Here is a 20,703-nt window from a genome sequence, read left to right as displayed (position 1 = left end):
ATGTAAATTGTTAACAAGTGTGAGAGAAACCACCAGTGATGTCAATGGCTCTCAAAGTACCCAGTACAATCCATTAGATGTGAATAAATGTGTTGATGTCGAACATGTCACGGAATCCTTTGATCGAAATTCAATGATGTAAACTGTCGTCAAAGGCGAGAAACCTGCCATTGAGGCATGTAGATCTCAAGGTACTGACGATTTCTAGATCATCTTTCTAGATAATGAGATGATGTCGATAGAAAGCGATTCGTCGTAGGCAAGACCACAACACGAAATCATAGATCAAGTTGAAGAAATTTAGTTGCAAGGACTAACTCAGGGATGGTCAAAATGGATGACAGATATTTTGCAGATGAATGGCTTATTGGCAGTGACCTCTTGAACACATAACGACACGACAGATGGCTTGGTGACAATTGACCCAAAGTTAATACCCAGAAATCGGCTGAAGACTTTCAATGTGGTTTGATCAACTGTTAGGCAAAGGATTTCCCAACCCAGGTGAATAAAAGTGTCGTGTTTAAGAGTGGTTACAAAGTATGACAAACAGGCTCATTTTTCTCTCTTTTCCCCCACCATTTCTGGCAAGTACCTCTTTATTTTTGACAAGCTTGAGGAGGATAACATTTGCTTGATTATAAGCTCATCCTTCGGATGAGTCCAACTTAGTTTAAATTCGAACCCTAAGAAGGAGTGGTTCGTTCCTGTTTGTAATTGAATAGGTCCTTTACTATGAAATTTTAATGAGTCCAGTATAGGAGAAACTCGGCATTTTTCAATTTTAGAGAGTCTGAAAAAACTTAAGAAGACTCTAGGGTTGACCTTTTTCGTAAATTTGTGTCTCCCAAGCCCGAAAAAGTATAAAATAATACTTGAGAGAACCGCTTGATCTTTTACGACCAAGGAGTACTTTTCATTATTAGTGCCCTTGACCCGAAAAAGTAAAAAAGCGATCAATGACACGTCGTTTTATAACCAATATCGAATTTGAAACGACAAAAATTCGGCAATCTTTTCATGTTTTTTACGGTCAGAAAAGAGCTATAAGTGGACTGTCTTTTAATTCCGTTTTAATGAGTTTAAAAGAAACACTCGGCAATCTTTTCATGTTTTAGGAGTCAGAAAAGAGCTTAAAGATGACTCTACATGTTTTTTCGTCGAAAATGATAGATTTTACCTAAATAATCCATGATTCTGCACAAAAACACAAACATTACTCTTACCTGTTTGAAATGGATAAAAATGTCGCAAAATACCTTTTCAAAGTGAAACATAAACAAATTTGTAATTTATTTACTCACAAAACTTATAAAAAGGGCCTTTGTCAATTCATTTTTACCGTTTGAGTTTGGGTGAGAAAATAGTGCTTTTGCTCAGAAAACTTCCCATGAAGATTGCGGAAAATCCAACCGTCGGAATCGAACGTCGTCTTCTCCAGGTAATCCACATCATCCCACTCTTCATTTTTAACCGTTTAATTTTTTGTTTTAGTCCTTTATTTCATTTTTGGGAGGGTTTTTAGGCGCAAAACCCACGCGTGGGGGCCAACAGGTTTACCATTGCGGGCCTGCGGACCCCGACTTTTTCTCCATTGGGAAAAAGCTCGGGGTCCGCACCTTCCGTGTAGACAAAGTGCGGTCCCACGCACTGTGTCTAACCTGGAAGGTGCGGTCCCCGCCGCAAGGGTTTTGAACCCAAAAATTATCAAAAATGGACCACACAAAATATTTTCTAGCATTTTAATTTGTCTTTATACTTGATGCAGAGAGTACATCATGCTAGATTTGCGTGAACGAGAGCATGAGGACGTGGATGCTGCCGCATGGAATCATCAGCCTTCACTTGATGCTTTGATAGTGTGCAGATTGTACAAATTCTGGGCCATTCCTGGCATGAGGGCTCAGGTGGATTTCTTACTGTGGCTGGTTGACAGATGGAGAATACAGGACTAGTGCTTCTTCATTGGCGGCCACCAGCTCGAAATCGAGCCGGCGGACATTTATTTCTTGACTGGTTTGCCTAAGAGAGGCGAAGACTTGACTCTGCACGGGACTAGGCAAGGTGGCCAGTCTGTCGATAACCTCCGGCAAGAGTACTGCAACAGCTAGGCTAGAGACAAAGGGATAGACATAAAGACGATATCCCGTCCTGAGCTCATGGTGATTGCATTCACTGTCACCAGACTTTGCGGAGCTACCGCATTACATATTGCCACCGGATCTCAAATGCGTATGGCAGTTGATTGCTTTCGAGGCACCATCTTCAATTGGTGCGATGCTATGTTGGCCAATGTGAAAGGCCAACTGACCAAGGCCAAGAACGGACGACTAAAGACCTTTGGTTATGGGGCTTTGGTTGTGATTTTTGGCCTGGAGAGGGTTCCTATGTTGATCCCACAACACCTTACTATTGGAGCTGGGCTTCCTCGAGAGCCCAAACTGATGCGATGGGTCGCAGTCATGGCCCATCACCCGGACGAGAGGACAGAGGTTGCTCGATTCAAACCTGAGTATTTCCAATGGCTGGAAAACCAGGTCTTTTCCATTCAGGACTTTCCTTACGCTGGGATAGATTTTCGTGGTGACCCAGACATGGTTCTTCCACCAGGAGAGCAGTGGGACGAGTCAGGTAAAATCCTTTTGAACATTTTTCCTATTTTAATTTTTTGTTATTTTTTCATTGTCTCAAAACTGATAGTAAAAACTTCAAATGTAGATGTGGGTCCACAGCAACCAGCTGCTCTCTGGCCTTACGAGAGGAGGCAACCAGTTGCACCCGCGCCAGCCCCACAGGACAAATCAGTAGAGTTTTTGGCCGAGTTGGAGGGTCATCTCAAGCGCTTGACAGGAGATATTCCTGAGACCACTATAGACGACATTCCTCGTCGACTTCAGCGCTATGTGATTGGAGTCCCAGGACCTTTTAGGAGGTTCCTTTGCAAGGTGTCCCGTGTAGTGGTTTCTTATAGAGATCATCACCAGTGATAGGATGATCGCCTACTGTGGGCACATGTGACATTTTTGTTTTTTGTACTTATCATTTTTGCCGATCATAAGATGTTTTTCAACCTATGATCGAGGACGATGTATTTTTTGACACACTCCTATATATATATATATATATATATATATATATATATATATATATATATATATATATATATATCACTATTACCAGCTTATTTTGTAAATCATGTTATGGAATGGTTTTAAATTTACATGTATGATTATTGCAAATGTCTATTTAACATTCGAGAAGCAATTGCATCTGCTAATGTATTTAAAGATCTTGGAATATGCTAATATTCAATATAATCAAATTCACGTTCCAAGAGACGCACTCTCAAAAATAATCTTAATAACACTGGATTTCTAATGGCATACACTCTATTAAGCTGTAATACAACGAGTTTAGAATCTAACCTCACTATCAAACTCTGAATCCAAAATGAAATAGATTCAGACAATAACTCAATCACTGCACTATACTCGGCAATGTTGTTTGTTGTTTGACCGAGGCTTACCCCATGCATAGATACTAACTCGTCAGAGGGCGAATAGATAACCCAAGCCGCGGAAGAGATGTTCCGTGTATTACGACAAGCACCATCAGTGAAACCAATGTATGTTTGGAGAGGCATCGACATCTGCAATATCAAGAGTAAAACCAAGATAAGCAGTAATAATGACGAAAAAACACTTTCTAAGCTAAGCACACTATTTAAACTAAAACACACCAGCTAGAAAGAAAAAATTATCCTAACTAAAAATCTCCATACCCATTCTTTTAAGCATAATACCTCTTCAAGTAAAGGCCATTTCTGGGTTTACCCAAAGAGTCCCCGTCAAAGTCTACCAATTCATAAGCCCCTTTGGCTAGCTTTCACTTGACAACATAGGGACCATGCCACATAGGAACGAATTTTCCAGCGCCTAATTTATCATTAGCTTGATCATAAACTAAGACTAGATCTCCTTCCGAAAATTTCGAGGGGTCACATTTCGATCATACTGAGCTTTCATGCGTTTTGCGTGAGTCTCGATCGCCAATGCAGCATTACGTCGATTCTCATCTAATTGAGCCAAGTATAACAAACGCTTTTCCTCTTCGGAAGTGGCTGGAAGTAACTCGATGGCCATTTACAATGACGGGATTTCGCATTCAATGGGTAACACAGCTTCCAAACCATAGACTAGTTGGAAAGGAGTGAACCTTGTTGATGATTTTACTGAAGTTCGGTACGCCCAAAGCGCTGAAAATAGCATGTTGTGCCAATTCGACCGATGAATCCCAATGATTCGTCGGATCATGATAACTAAAAATTTGTTGATGGACTCAATCAGACCATTCGCTTGTGGATAATAAGAGGTTGAACTATCGTGACGTAAACCAAGCTGGCCTGTAAGTTCGGTCATCATAACGTTTCGAAAATGATGCCCATGATCAGTGATTATCGCTTGTGGGACACCAAACCTAGCAATTATATGATTTAACATGAAAATTGCAGCTGTCTTGCCGTCTGCCTCGAATGTAGGCATCGCCTCGGCCCACTTAGTAAAATAATCTACCGCAAGGATGATATACGCATGCCCCCCGGTCGAGTGAGGGTTACATGTAATAAAATCGATACCCCATTTGGCAAAAGGACCAACAACAATTATAGGGTGGAGAGGATCAGGTGGAGCGCGCATCTTACGATCAAAAATCTGGCAGTTGTGGCATTTTCGGACCACTGTAATACAATCTTTAAATAAATACGGCCAGAAGTAGCCAGTGCGCAATATCTTTTGGGCTGTGGTAAACCCAGACATATGACCGCCACATGCTCCAGAGTGATAGTCATTTAGAACCCTTTCAGCTTCCTCGTGAGTTAAGCAACGTCGAAAAATAGAATCCGCCCCACAGCGATAAAGAGTATCTCCAATAATCCTGAATTGTTGGGACTGGAAACGAGTTTTTCGACGTTCTGACTTTGACATTTTTGGCCGAAAGGATTGGGTCTGGAGATAAACGATGATATCCCATACCACAGATCTAAAGTGCTGATTAGAAACAAGGATTCGTCCGCAATGGGCTCCTCCGCCACAGTTTCCGTGTCAGCACGTAGGAAGTCACACATTAACTCTGCAAAAACTAAAGATTTCTTAGACTTAGATTTCTCAAATTCCAATTCGAACTCCTGCAGGATAATGATACATTTAGAGTAATTGCCCCCTAGCAATTGCTTGGTCAAAATTTAGATCATAGGGTTGCAATCTAAAATTACCGTAGTTTTACGTAGTAGAATGTAGTGATGAAAACGTTGGACAGCTTGAACGGCTACCAATGCCAATTTCTCTACATGTGAGTATTTTAGCTCAGTTGGATTTAACGTTCGACTAAGGTAATATATCACATGTTTCGTTCCAAATTCATCTTCCTGAACTAAGAACATTCCAATGGTGGAATGAGAGGCGGCGAGATACAAGAAGTAATCCTGGTTGTAATTGAGAGGATGCAACAACGGTGCATGGGTCAACGCGTGTTTGAGTGCATCAAAAGATTTCTGAGCTATCTCATCCCAATAGAATTGAGTGTTTTCCTTCAACAACTGGGTAAAACCCTTTGTAACCTCGGCGTAGTTAGGAATGAATCGTCATAAAAAATTTATTTCCCCTGCAAACTTTGGAGTTAGCGAAGACTCGAAGGAGGAGGCAATTTGATGATAGCTTCGACCTTTGAGGGATCAACGCGAATGCCGGCTTTCGAAACTACAAACCCCAGCAATCGACCCATTTCTATACAGAAGAAACATTTGTGTGGGTTAAACCGAATACGATAATGCCTACACCTCATAAAGATTGCTTGTAAATGGACGAGGTGATCAGCTCGATGTAATGAATGAGCAGGCAAGTCATCGAGATAGGGTTGCACAATGTGCTTGATGTCATGAAACGCATAAGACATCGTCCTTTGAAAAGTTGCTCCGGCATTCTTAAGCCCAAAAGGTAACTTGCAATAAGCAAATGTCCCCCATGGACAAATGAAAGCCATTTTTGGTTGATCGATAGGTAGAATATTGATTTGATTGTATCCGAAAAAACCGTCCATAAAGGAAAATATTTCGCTGCCGACACAATCATCAATGATTTGATCGATATAGGGAGTTGGGTAATTGTCCTTTGGACAGGCTCGATTAATGTCCCTATAGTCGATGCATATTCTTATTGTTCCCTACTTTTTGTTAACCGGAACAATATTCGATACCCAATCCGTTAGCGGGATCGGATAAATGAAACCTGCTTTCAACAATTTTTCAGCTTCTGCTTTAATTGCAGCAGCTTTTCATGGGTGAATCTGACGCAAATGTTGCCGGACGGGTTTAGCGTCCGGGTAAGTCTTGATCTCATGAACAACAATCGCGGGATCAATTCCTGGCAATTCCTCATAGGACCAGGAAAACACATCGTGGAATTCTTGAAATAAGGCCTTATATAATTGAATTTCGTCATCTGTACATGAGGCACCTATATGAATGTTCTCAACAATTCCGGGCTTAACCAAAATGTCAATAGGAATAGTTTGAGAGATGTTTCCCAAATTTAACTCTGAATCGAGATGTTTCATTGGATTCTGAGGTTCCTTGACATATTCAGTTGTAAAAATTGATGAGAAATCATTTTCAAAACGATCATCCTCAGGTAAAAACGAAGATCTGTGATGGAGATCTTCCCATGGTAAATCATCTACACATAGGATTTCATGAATTGCTCATCAGAGTGAACAAGTTCAGAAAATGTAGTTAAATCTGAGGTTGATGTGAAAAGTGATTCCTCACAGACCACATTCATTAAGTCATTTTCAGTTGAACATGGGTCAGCAAAAGAATGCACGGCTTCATAGGCAATTTCATATGGACTCAAAGGCATGGAATTACCAAATGAGTCTATCTCAGATTCAGAAGGAATGATCCAAGGATCATCGTAAATAATGGTGTCTGATGTAATCATATGAATGGTCGCAAATGAAGATGATGTGTTGATCGGAGGAAAAGGAAAAGTTCCCAGTAAAACGGCATCTTTAACTAGTCCTACTCCAACATCCTTATATGGGATAGTCGTTTTACCAACATGTTGAATACTCTCCGAAGAGGCTGGATCGGATGAAAAGTAAGCCAGCTGGTCTATTGTTACGATCTTCCCATTGTGTGGAAACTTTATTACTCGAAAGACCGATGAAACGACCGCTGTCCTAGTGTAAGACCAACTTCGACCCAAGAGAAGGTTGTAATCTAGAGGGGCATCAACCACCTCCACATCTAGACTAACGGTTTTTCCTTCAACCCCTATAGGCAAATCCTGTAGAATGCCAAAAGGATGAAACCCACGGTCATCAAAGGCCTTTAGAATCATCGAGGATTGATTTAGCGAAGGAGAACCAAGCGATCTCCAACACTGTATTGACATAATACACATTGAGGCTTCCTCATCAATTACAGTCCGATGAATAGGCCTATTTTTTACTATCACTGGAATTTGGAAAGCCATTTGATGAGGCAAACACGGTGTACTATTTTCTAGATCGAAAATTATTAGGTTCGGGTCCTGAACATCAACAGCTCCTATAGCCTACAAAAGTAATTTACGTTGTGCTGGGCATGATTGCAGCACTTCCAAAGCTGACATTGCTGAGGGTGAAACAGCTAAATCCTCAACAATGTTATAATTATGAGCCGCTCTCGCATGTGGATTGAAAGCTGACTTTCGAAGTATACCCTTGGCGAGCGGTTTGATTACCAAGTCTGGATTAGGTTTCTCGATTTGTAGTGGATCAGAACCGAGAGCTGAGGTTGATGGATTAGAATGAGAAGATTATGCTTCTTTACCATCAACAGGACTCTTACTACCATAATCCTGCGATCGAGTCACAATCCTAACATGGGACATCATCAGTATGGGTTCTTCATTTGCACTCGAGGATGAACTTATCATCTTACTGTCTTGAGCCGGAAAAGGATCCTTCAAAACAGCAGGAATTTGGGAACCCTTGACAATCTTCGCAACCTCTGCACGATGAGGGCAGTCTCTTGTAAAATTTTCATCGTCACAAATGAGACAAGGATAATGAGGTTTGCGTTTTTCATCATTGGATTCCGCCTTTTCAGGTTTCTCCTTTGAACTTTTGTCCGTTTTATTCTTCTTCTTTCCTTTCTTCTTCCCACCGGATTTTGATTTGGCTGCAGATGACTTTACAACATGAATATCGGCGGAAATCTCTGTAGAAGAATCTCCTGTTGGGGAATCAGGCATGGTTATAATGGGAGAATAATTCTTGGAAGAATTCTTCTTACTTTTAGTGTTAACCATACCAATCATACCATCAGTGGCATGAGATCCCGAAGGAGCTGCAGTGATTTGATTTTGCTTGGGAAGATTGGGGATTTTTCGTGTAACATACCCGACTGAGTATAGACCAAGTCAAGGTACTATGCTTGAGCAATGACTTGCTCCTCAGTTGCTCCTCAGTAACAACTCCGGCTTTAGCAACATCTTGAGTGATCTTTGGCAACAAAGATTTTACAAACCACTCAACCAATATTTGATCCAGAATAAATACCTTCACTAAACGACGTCGACGTCTCCACTCATGAATATGATCTGAAATGTAAGTGGATGTCGATTGTTTTAGCGAAGTTAACAATTCCGTGCCATTTTCATATCGGACTGGCAAATGAAAATGAGTTAAAAACGAGGTAGCTAACTGACTAAAATTATAAAAAGTGCCTCGCGGTAACTCAATGTACCACTTGGCCCTGAGACCAATTAGAGTGCGCTGGAAAAGTCTAAGATGGATTGAATCATCTGTGATGGAGTTAGACGCACACTAGAGGTGGTAAGTCATCACATGGTTCGACGGGTCCTCTCCTGATTTACCTTCAAACTTGGGAATGTCACTGGGAAACTTATTCGGCATTGGCAGCCAAAACGGAAGATAATTAATGGGATTGTTCGTTAGGCGCAACAAGTCAGGTAAGTCCAAAGTTGCGATAAACGGTAACTGCCGATTAGGGTTCCTAAAACTCTAGGTCATGAGACCAGCCCCAGGAGGAGGATATCCAGGATAACTAGGAATAGGAATCGAGTTCGGGATATTGTATCCTCCCGGAAAACCAGGATTAACCGGACTGTACTGGGGTTGTTGAGGTTGTTGATAAGTGTACCCAGGGTACGGTTGATACTGATAAACTGGCTGCTGCACAGCAGGACCGAATTGGTACTGTCCCTGGTATGATTGATAGGTGAATTGTGGTTGACTTATGACAACCGTACTTAAATCAGGTTGTCCTACAGGCATCTGAACCAAAGTTTGAATCATAGATCCAGACGGTGGTAAGGATGTTTGAGTAGTAGATACAGGAACAGTAGAAACTGAAGCTGTCGATACTCCATAAGTAGGCGGGGTAGATTGAATAGATGTTGCGGCAGTTGTAACAATCATTTGAGGCGGAGTACGAGGTGTACTAGGCCCAGGCTGAGAAACTACCGAAGGTACAAAAGTTTGAATGTTAGACTGGACTGGTTGCTGGGGTGTACCAGAAACTAAGGGTTGTCCAGTTTGAGATGACAATTGTACACTTGGCTGCAACACTTGTTGGGTTTGCGATGGATCCCACACTATATTCATTCCGAGGTACTTACCCATAACTGGTTAAGAATACTGAGGACCATAACTGGGTTGAGGGTAGTATTGATAATTGAAAGGTACATTTCCCATTCCTTGAACATACGTCTGACCTTGGGGTGGTTGGAAACCTTGGTTCGAGTATTAACCTTGGGGTTGATACCCTTGAGGCACATACTGATACTGGGGTTGACCTTGAGGTATAAATTGATACTGGGGTTGACCTTGGGGTACATATTGAGTCTGGGGTTGACCTTGAGGAACGTACTTTCCCATAGGTATGTACTATCCTTAAGGTTGCCCCCCAGATGCAAATTGTGTACCTTGAGGTTGCCCCCCAGGCGTTAATTGAGGCTGGCCCCCAGGTGGTAACTGGCCACCTTGAGGTTGAGGATTGGGACTAGAACCTGACATCATAAGAATGTCTTCTACACTCAACGGCTTAGTACCATTGCTTCCAGTTAATAACCCTTGATCAATGGGTTGAGGAGATGCTCCCGAAAAAGTACGAGAAAGTGACTGATACTCGGAGGGAACAGAAGGACCGTCGTACAAAAAAGATTCAAGCGATTGAGTAAACATGGATGACTGTCCTGCCATATTGACGGGAGTATAAAAACCTCTAGGCGTTGGGTGATAAGGAGCACGAGGTGGTGAAAAACTTAACCCTGAGTTTTCTAGAAAATTAGTCAAAGAAAGATACCAAGAACTACTCCTAGGTGGAGTGTAAAAAATTGATTCACGCTCCCTTAATTCAATAACAGGTTGATTTTTATGGATAGGGATGCCTACTTCTTCTTCCAGAACAAGTTCTTCAATATCAATAAGTCCAGAAGGAAGATGTTGGGTGATTACTCTTTCTACCCTAGGTGAACCAGGACCACTAGAAGTTGGAGAAACAAACCCTGATGTCGGAGTAGCAGCAAATTCACTTTCAGGCTCGGATATGTCGGGTTCTTCATCTATATCACTAGTAGATGAAAAGCTACCAACAATTTCAGAAACAGACACTGAATGTGGATTATACTCTGCTACTAACGGTTGAAAATCAGGATGTACCATCAAAGAAGATTCTCCTTCCTCGGGTGACCCAACTCTACTGTCTCTAGGAGTTACGAGGACCTTCAAGCCTTCAAGCTGGCTCGGTACTTCCTCGGGAGGTTGGCCCCGAAGTCTACGTGACTTCCTAAGTAACTCAGCCACGTTTACAAACTCAGGAGACTGGCCCCGAAGTCTACGGGACTGTCTTGGTAATTCAGCCACAGTTAAAAACTTTTAACTACTTCACACGCAAACAAAGTAAAATCTCAATGAAAATCACCTAAATTCTCTAAAGAACCAAAACAAATTTGAATCACACGCCTAAAGAATCTAGGAGAACAAACACACACAAACAGTAACTTTCCGGACTGAAAACACTAGTTGGTGATGAAATCCAACGTCGCAGAGTTCAATACAGAAATGGCGGTTGGAACAGCTACCCCGGAAACCTGCTTAATGAATAGACTGGCACAAGTTCCTCCACTTAACCGTCTCGAGTGAAGAGAACCCCCCAGAAAATCCAAGTGAGTCTAGCCGACGTCTGCTCCAGGTACAGTGGGATCTTCCCACCACTGTCACCTCAAGAAGAGTCCTAAAGAATATGGCCACTAAGGTTACCCACTGAGACAAATACACCTGGGGGAACAGTCTACGATCCGATACGCACGCAAGGGTAGAGTAGCAAGCTCAATCCCCTTGAAGGCTCCTTGACATAATCCAAGGTTTACCAACAAGTGACCCTAGGTTCCTCGACAATGGTTAATCCGAGGTTTACCGTTTTTAATACATGAATATCTGGCGTCGTTCCCAATGAGGAAGGATAGATTCCCACACTGGTTCGGACATGATATCGTGCTTCTCCTTTAAGAGGAGCTTTCCCATAGCATAAATGCAACAATTGGATTTCTTCCCTACCACAAGATACAACTACTTGTTTGTTTTTACTGTCTTGGAGAGTTAATTACTCACCTACTCCAAGACACTAGCCTAAGCTAAGTTGGTGTATCAGAGCCCTAGAAATAAAAATGTTACTAGGTGAATTTTACTTTAGGTATTAATTTTAGTGGTTTTTGTTTAAGTCCAAAGGTGCGGAGATGAAACTCGTGGTATGAAGACTCGACTCAAAATCACTAAAAATGCACCTAAGATGATCTAAACAATCTTTTTCTCTTCGATGAACTTCTAAACTAAGAAAGAGTTTGAGAATGCAAATACTTTGTAAACACAAATCTTTCTCAATTAAAAAAATTAAAAGAAGAGCTTTTCTTTTCCAAAGCACTCAAAATGAGACAACTAGTTATTTCACAAAAATTTCCCTTTTTCGTTTCAAAACACTCAATCACGACAAAAAACAAACTTTTTGTTTTCAAAAGAGATTTTTATATTTTTATAAAACACTCAAAACTAATGAAAATGACTAACTTTGAGATCTACAAATTATGAAAACCTATTTGAAGTCAAAGCCTACTAAAAGTCTTTTTTAAGGATGTTTTACTTAGCTAGATGTAAGCTAAGGACCAATTTATGCATAATCACAAATAAGTCAATAACAATCAATTTTGTTTTCTTTTTGAAAATGAAAATCCAAACTCTCAAACACAAGCTTTTCGAAGTTTGGAAAGAGAAAACTCAAAGCGGATTCCTCAAACAAGGGGAGATTTCATAAATGGTCAGACTCATAAGAAAGCTAGTAGACACTAAGGTGATCTGAAGTCCCTACAGCTTCTAAGCTTATAGCCACTACACAACCAAAATGAAAAACAAACCCAACAAGCAAAACTCCTAGGAATTTCACCTAAAGCCCTAACACTAACGAAATCAATCCAAGGAAATCTTCTGACAAGTTATATGCAGGTCTGGGCAGTGGATAACAATTTCTAAACACAAACTAAGCTGACTAACAGAGGAAATCTTAGGGTTTTCAAAATTTTGACAGGGTTTGCAGGCCCACAGTTGGCACAGGTGCGGTCACGCTCTGTGCTAAAAGCCAAGCTGTGAGTAGGTATGCACTGTGTCAAACGACTATGGTGCGGTCCTCTCCCAAAGCTATGAAAAATGAAAAATAACCCTGGATCTACAAACTCTACCCATTTTTACACACAACAAGCCAAAAACAGAAACAAAAATAGAGTTTCTCAGGTCAAAGTAAAAACAAGGAAAACAATCAATTCCCCAGTGGAGTCACCATTTTGTCACATAGAATAAGTTGATCTTGCAGACAAGATAGACCTTCCTAGAATCTAAAGAAGACCTAATGACAAGCAAACCAACCAGAAACTATCTTTCTCTAAATATGCTTTGATAAACAATAGCAAACAAGTGTTTTTAGGGCCTACCTTAGGTCCAACGCAAGCTTGTGGATGCCCTTGCTCCTTTGATCCAAATGAGCTCCTTTTCGCGAATCTGCAAACACAAACAAGGAAAACAAATTAAATAGCACCTGAAAAGCCAATTGCATAAAACATATTTAACATGAAAGTCAAGGAGTCCATGAAACAAATAACATGAGATACTTATTGAGAAAAATGAGTTTGATTGTATTAATTCAAAAGAAGAAGAACTTTACAACCTTTGCCTTGACGTTGTACAAGCTCCTCCCAGGGTCCAGCAAGAAGTCTCCTCTACTTTGACAAGTTTCACTCACTCCCCAATGAAGCCAAAAAGATGTGTGATCTCTCCTCTTAAGCTCAACTAGGAAGTCTTGATTTCACCAGCATTTACCCTAAAAAATGTTCAGCTTCTAACCTCTCTAGCAACCAGCCCAATGCCTGTATTTATAGTGCAATGGAGGGAGGTTACTAGGTCCTCCTTCAAAGGGATAAAGCCATCCTTCAAAGGGATAGCTCCTCTCATCAAGGGATTAGCTCCTTCTCTTTTAGGATGCATGAACCACCTCAGAGCGAACAATCCACATCAAAATTCCTTCTAGAAACCTCTAGAATTAACCCAAAGTGAGTTTTTTAAGATAAAACTTGCGCTTTTTGACTTTCATAGGGGTACGCACCTACACCGTTAGGGACAGAGCGGGGAGGTCCGCAGTTTTTGTACACAGAAGGTGAGGGACCGTAGGCGACCATGAGAGAAAGTGTGGAACCAGAGTTACATTGATTTTTAATGTCTTTCTCTCATTTCCAAAGCTTGATTTGAAGAGCTGAGGCCTGAGACTTGCTTAGGAGGACAGTACAAGTAATGATAGACCCATACTGACTGCAAATAATCATGGTGATGATATTTTTGTGTAACACTTCTGCATGACAAACTTATACAAAGTTATCATATGTTTCCATGTAGTCAAATTTGAGTCATGCTTTTTTTCAAGGGAAGTAAACCTGAGTCAGCCTTTCTACATTGTCTCTTGACCTATTTTTCAGTCGGCCATCCCTGGTTGTCAGAGTCCTATTCATTATCAAATCAGCTATTTGGTCCTTTGCTCGTGCTGTTTTGAGAAGGTATCCATTGACTTCTTGCTGGTGGGTCTGTCTCTTATTGACTACGACAAATTGCTCTAAAAGTAGATCTAGAGCCACATCCTGCCCCTATTTTCATTATTGATAGGTCACCTTGCACTCAACATCAATTAGTATCATGGGTCTTTGCCTGAGTGGTTTCCCTTATGTTCGACGTTAGCTTTCATTCTCACACATTGGGATTCGTGCAGTACCTTGGTTTCCATTTGACCCTATTGGTGGATTCCTCGCCTCTGTGTCAACTTTCATTATTGGTTGGTTTAGAGGGTTTTTATCGTGCGTTAGTTACATCTTGTGTATGCCAGAAACGTGCTTCAGTTGGGTTACTACATCTTTATTTGTTTGATTCCTTCCAACATTATTGGCCTATAGGTTACACTTGCGCTGGATTAATGAAGGATGCCTTAATTCCTTCCAATGATTATTTTCCCATCGACTTCAACTCATTGCTCTAAGAACAAGATCTAGAGTCCAATTGGCAGTACCGTAGGGTTTGCAGTCATCGGTGGCATAATCCTTCACTATCGATAGTGGGAAAACATCATTGTCTCTTGATTGATAGATTCTTCCAAGTGTTCAACTACAACTTATTTATTCTCACTTGTTATATTGTGTTGGGTACCTTAACTCTCATCATCATTATCAGTGAGTAGTCTCGTGTTTATTAATGGTATACATCAATGACCGGTAACAAATGATTTCTCAAATGGTCAACTTCATATCATTTATTCCCATTGTATATAAATGTACCATGGTGGTCAATGAAGACCTCAGGTTTGCATCAGCATTTCTTGGTTCACTTGTCAGTAGCTCCTGTTTCTGCTAGTTAACACCATCCACCTTATATGTTGCAGTTCCTTACAACGACAACTTATATGTTGGCACCGTAGTTGCGTGTAGTACCATTTGTTCCACCACTTTGACTTGGTACTATTTGGATCAACTTTATGACTTCAGTGATCAGCTTTCTACTTCAACATAATTGATCAGTTCTTTATATGTGATATTGATACATGTACTTATCTGGACATGATTGGATGATCCACTATGTATTTCCAATTCCTTTATACTTGTATACATATTGGATCCACTTTTTTACTTGACATGCAGACATGCTTTATTATCTTTGAGCATGGGTATGCGTGCCTTAGATAACGGTTTCTTTATAATCTCTTTCACTGGCTTGGCAGGCTAAATTCTGGTGAACTCCTCTCCGATCTCAGCATGATTCCTTCTATACACTTAATACATTTCAAACATCATGTACCCCTTCTGACCTCATATATTAGGGGGCATATGTTATAGCACCATTTACCACTCTTGGTAGATTTGATGCTCTGGTTATGGCCTAGTGCAACCCTTCCTTTCCAAAATTGGTCCAAATTCTAAAAACAGTATTTTACTTCCCATACGCTACTTTGCCCTGTGTTAAAAGCATGTACACGTGAGTCAGTATATACCCAACCCATGTATATGTGTTAAAACACTAAAAAATAAATAATTTCAAACAAAGTCTTTCGGTAGAAATCACATGAGAGAATTTTTTGGCCGGACCCGCTCCTCTGCTTTGGAGGAGCATGTAGATAAATCTAAGCATCACATCTGCATTGAGGAGGTCCAAGTTGTTCCTAAGGTTAGTCATTTTCATCATCGAAAATTGAAGGAGGCCCTAGAAATTGAAAAAAGACCCAATAATTTGAATAGAGATGATGGTTGGAATATTAGTAGAAGTTGGGTTCCTGCCTTGTCCTCCTAGTTTTTTTTTTTAATCTATGTAGATATTGGCATCCTTTTTATAGTATTTGTTATTGATTTATTCTTCATTAGAGTTTATTTTCTTGATCCTTCGTGTTCCTATGTATTTTATCACCCTATTCGTTTTTAACTCCTTTTAGTATTTTTGTTATTTGTTTAATGGTCCTGAGCCCCATATTTTATTGTTGACCCCATTTTATTTATTGATTATTTTTCTTTGGATATATATAGATATATATATATATATATATATATATATATATATATATATATATATATATATATATATATATATATATATATTTATTTATTTATTTTGACTTGTGTATATTTTTGTTTTATTTTATTTTACTTCCATTAGTTATTCATCAAATGATCTTGTCTCGATTAGGCATTTACTTGTTTTTATAATTTTTGACTTCTTTCCTTTAAAGTTTGATTTTGATTATTTATTTATTTATTTTAAAAACTGGCTGTTTACTATAGTAGTTACTTATTAATATTTTTAATAAATTAATAAACTAATATCACAGTGTAAATCTTATTTTTCAAAAACTAGTAATATTTGGTTTTAATAAATTAATTTTAATATTATTTTTCAAAAACTAGTCGTTTAATATAGCCATTACATATTAATATTTTAATAAATTAATAAACTAATATCATTATTTAAATATTAATTTTCAAGAACTAGTAATATTTGGTTTTAATAAATTAATTTAAATATTATTTTTAAAAAACTAACCGTTTAATATAGCCATTGCCTATTAATATTTTTAATAAATTAATGAAATAATATCATTATTTAAATATTTTTTTAAAAACTAGCTGTTTAATATACCCATTACATATTCATATTTTAATAAATTAATAAACTGATATCATTATTTAATATTTGGTTTTAATAAATTTAGTTAAATATTATTTTTCAAAAACTAATTGTTTAATATAGTTGTTACCTATTAATATTTTTAATAATATCATTATTTAAATATTTTTTTCCAAAAACTAGTCGTTTAATACAGTCGTTGCTTAATAATATTTGTTTTTAATATATTAAAAAATTAATATTATAATTTAAACAATATTGTTCAAATATAGTCATTACTTGAAATTATGTCTCTACATTGCTCTCTATTTAAGCCTTTTCCATGGTCTGCCTTTTCATTTGGTCCTGATGATGAACCACACTTGTTGGTTCGAACCTCCATGGGAAGGCCTACGGGGAGGAGATGAGATATTGATATTATAGTTGATTGATCCTTGATTGAGTCTGAGGAAATCCTTGTGCCTCCTGCACTCCAAAGTTATAGGAAACCTTTGTTTCCTCTTTTGAGATGTTCTTCATCCCTCTTATGACATCCTCATGTGTATCGATGGAGGAAGATTGCTGAGGCTGGGACAGGACAGATCCAAGGATAGTTCCGCTTGGAGTTGGATAAAGACTCAGGTTGTAGTTTTCCACCTTTCATTTAGCTTACATCGATAAAGAAATGTTGTTTTGTTCCTGATATTTATCGTGTTTATGCATTGATCCATGTTGTGATTTGTTTATAAATCTTATATTAATGCTCAATTGTTCATTTTCTTATATGATCTAACACATATATCATGAACATTATTTTTGTTACTGCTATTGTATATGCTTTTCTTGGATAAGTTATAGGTTCTAAAGGCATCAGAAGGAGCAGAGGGTTTGGACCTTGTAGGATCGACCCCGAATGTAGGACCTCTGGGTAATACCACCTCTTCCCACTTCAATAGTTTAAGCATTTAGATTGTTTGTCTGCACATTTCTTTTTGCTGTATGCCCTCTACTCTGTTGGAGTTTTCAGCCCAAGACCCTAGGGTGTTTCCACCCGCAACGTAGAGGATTGTGTTGCTTTGAGCACGAAAGAAGAGATGGTGCAAAGCCAAGACATTGGCGAGTTGTGGCACATGTGATTAGGCCACTTGCATCGTGGGGCTTTGAAGATCATGCAACAGATCTCCACTGGTTTTCCCAAAGGTACACTATAGAAATTTGATATATGCAAGGGGTGTACTTTGGGTAAATACACCAAGTATTCCTTTCACAACAGAGACAATCGAGCAGAGGTTATTCTAGAGTGAGTCCATTCAAATGTGTGTGGACCATTCTTGACATCATCCACAACCAAACACTGGTATTATGTTATATTTTTTGATGAATTTTCTCGTAAATGTTGGATATTTTTCATGTAGAAGAAGGATCAAACTTTCACAAACTTTTGTTAATTTAAAGCATTGGTTGAGAAAGAGTCAGGAAAGAAGGTTAAATCTCTACGAAGTGATAATGGTGGTGAGTATGTCTTAAACAATTTTAAGAACTGTGTAGTGGAAGGGATTAAACAGGAATTGACGACACCCCATAACCCTCCACAGAATGGGGTGGCCAAGAGGAAGAACAAAAGCATAGTAGGGGCAGCAAGGGCAATGTTGCATGATCAAGGCCTACCACTACACTTGTGGGCTGAGGCATGCAACATAATGATTTATTTGTAGAACCGTAACCCGCATCGGATTCTTGGGATGAAGACACTAGAGGAGGCTTATTCCGGTAAGAGGCCAGATGTTGGTCACTTCAGGATTTTTGAGTCATTGGTATATTTCATGTGACCAAATATGCAAGGAAGAAGCTTGAGCTAACAACAAAGTTGGGGATATTTATGGGGTACATTGATACACCTCACAACTATCAAGTGTACTTGTCGACCAACAAGATGATAGTGGCTCGTAGGGATGTCATATTCGATGAGGAGAAGGCCATATGAGTTTCTCTTGAGAGGGAGCTTCAGCTACATGAAGATGAGGAGGTTTTATCTCCTAAGGTTGAGGAGCCTTAAATTGATGTGGAGCAGCTACATGTATAGGATCTAAGAGTGGAGACATCCACTCAAGTAGAGTCTTCTATAGATGGGAGAAAGGGCACTAGAGAAGCGGATAGATTGTTGTCAGATGATGGAGAGAATGTGGGAGCATCCACATCACAAGATAGACAAAAGATGTCACCTGACATGTACACTTGATACAACACACCAGAGAGGAAAATAGATTACTGCCAAATATTGTTTATAGGTAGCTTGTGGGTTCACTCATGTACTTAGTGAACACATGACTAGATTTATGTTATGCAATTAACCAACTGAGTCAAGTGATGGTTAGGCCTACCAAGCTGTATTGGAAGGTGGCAAAGGAACTACTCAGTATAGATTATGGTACCAATAAACAAAGGGGGTGAAGCTTCAAGGCTTCATAGATGTAGATTGGGTAGGGAGTTCATCCAACTGGAAAAGCACATTAGGAGGGATTTTAGTATTAGGTTAGTGGCAGTTTCTGGGTACAACAAGCAATAGAGATTGGTCACACTTAGTTCAGCAGCGGCAAAGTACATCGCTGCAAGTCAGGAAACATGTGAGGCCATCTGGATGAGGAAGATCTTGGTTGGTATGTTTGGTCAGTAAAAGGATCCAACAGTGATTTACTGTGATAATTCAAGTTGTATCAAACTCTCTGAAAATCCAGTTTTTCAGGATAGGTTGAAGCACATTAATATCTGATATCATCATCTCAGAGATTGTGTATTGAGGAGGATCATGTTGTTAAAGTACATTCCCACAGAGGAGCAAGACATTGACATTTTGACAAAGGAATTATCAAGATGTATATTCGAGTTTTGTAGAGACTGGATCGGAGTAGAAGATAATCCCTTTCTTGTTGAGAGGGAGTGTTGAGAAATGGAAACAAGAAATTCCAATTTAATTTTTCCTTGAATTAACTGTGAAGTAAAATCAAATTCTATTTCATATAAACTTGTAAATAGTTAATTAAGTTTAATTAATAAAATTATCTTAGGAAATTTGAGTTGGAAGCCTTTCTGTAGTCATGTATATGTTCTCCCTAAATTTTACGGGTAAAGGATGAGTTTATTTGAGTTGTAATTAGATTAACTCAGTTTACTGAGTTATGGTCAGTTAAATTAGTTCTAACTGTTTGTGGAACTAATAGAGGACTAATAGTCAGTTGGTGCATTCACAAGTGTTACTCTAGTTAACTGAAGATTCCCTCATGAGAATTAACTCATGCATGTGTTCTCCCTAAATTTTAAGGGTAAAGGATGAGTTTTTTTCCAAGGAAAATAGAGTTCGTAATTTCTATTAAAGAGAAATAATAGAGATTACATGCTGTTGATGCCAAGGCATATGCAGTAGTGTGGCTTTACCACTGTTCAAATATTTACATATAAAAAGTCACTGAGGATACGATGGGTCTGTATCCGACAAAATTTGTACCAGTATCTCACTAAAAAAACCATAAATAGAGCAGAGTTGAGGTATATATCCCTCATACAGTGAAATATCTATATATCGCCAATCAGAGCTGTGCTGTTTATATACAAAAAATTGACATGAAGATCAAAAAATTTCAGTTGGGGAGGATGTCCCCTTGTTGCAGGCCGTCAATATATGGACGATGATAGAATCTGTGCATCCCCTCTGGATTGTATTCTTCAATCAACCAGTCTCCTAGAGGACGATCCGCCGCTTCTTTCGAGAGCCGGTCAGCAGTTGCATTTCTTTCCCTGTAGATATGAGAAACAGTGATCCGGTCAAAATGTGTTTTTAAAAAAACAATTTCTTCCAAGATGTGTTTCAAAGAATATGCATGACAGATAGATTTATTATTTGCCCAGTCAATCACAATCTTTGAGTCTCCAAAGATTTGTATTTGTCGACAATTTTTGGATAGAGCAAAAAAT

At 39.1% G+C, this 20,703-nt stretch overlaps 1 protein-coding gene across 1 annotated transcript in view; it reads right to left on the bottom strand.

Annotated features, from left to right (window-relative positions):
* LOC149246045 (uncharacterized) overlaps positions 1-20,703 on the bottom strand; it is a 36,237-nt gene that overhangs the window by 11,990 nt on the left and 3,544 nt on the right. The window lies entirely within an intron of this gene.

This window comes from Pinus tabuliformis, chromosome 7, assembly GCF_031772625.1.
Source record: "Pinus tabuliformis cultivar Carrire ecotype Pingquan chromosome 7, CPIR1, whole genome shotgun sequence".
NCBI lineage: Eukaryota > Viridiplantae > Streptophyta > Pinopsida > Pinales > Pinaceae > Pinus > Pinus tabuliformis.
This window is presented reverse-complemented; position numbering and strand designations above follow the sequence as displayed.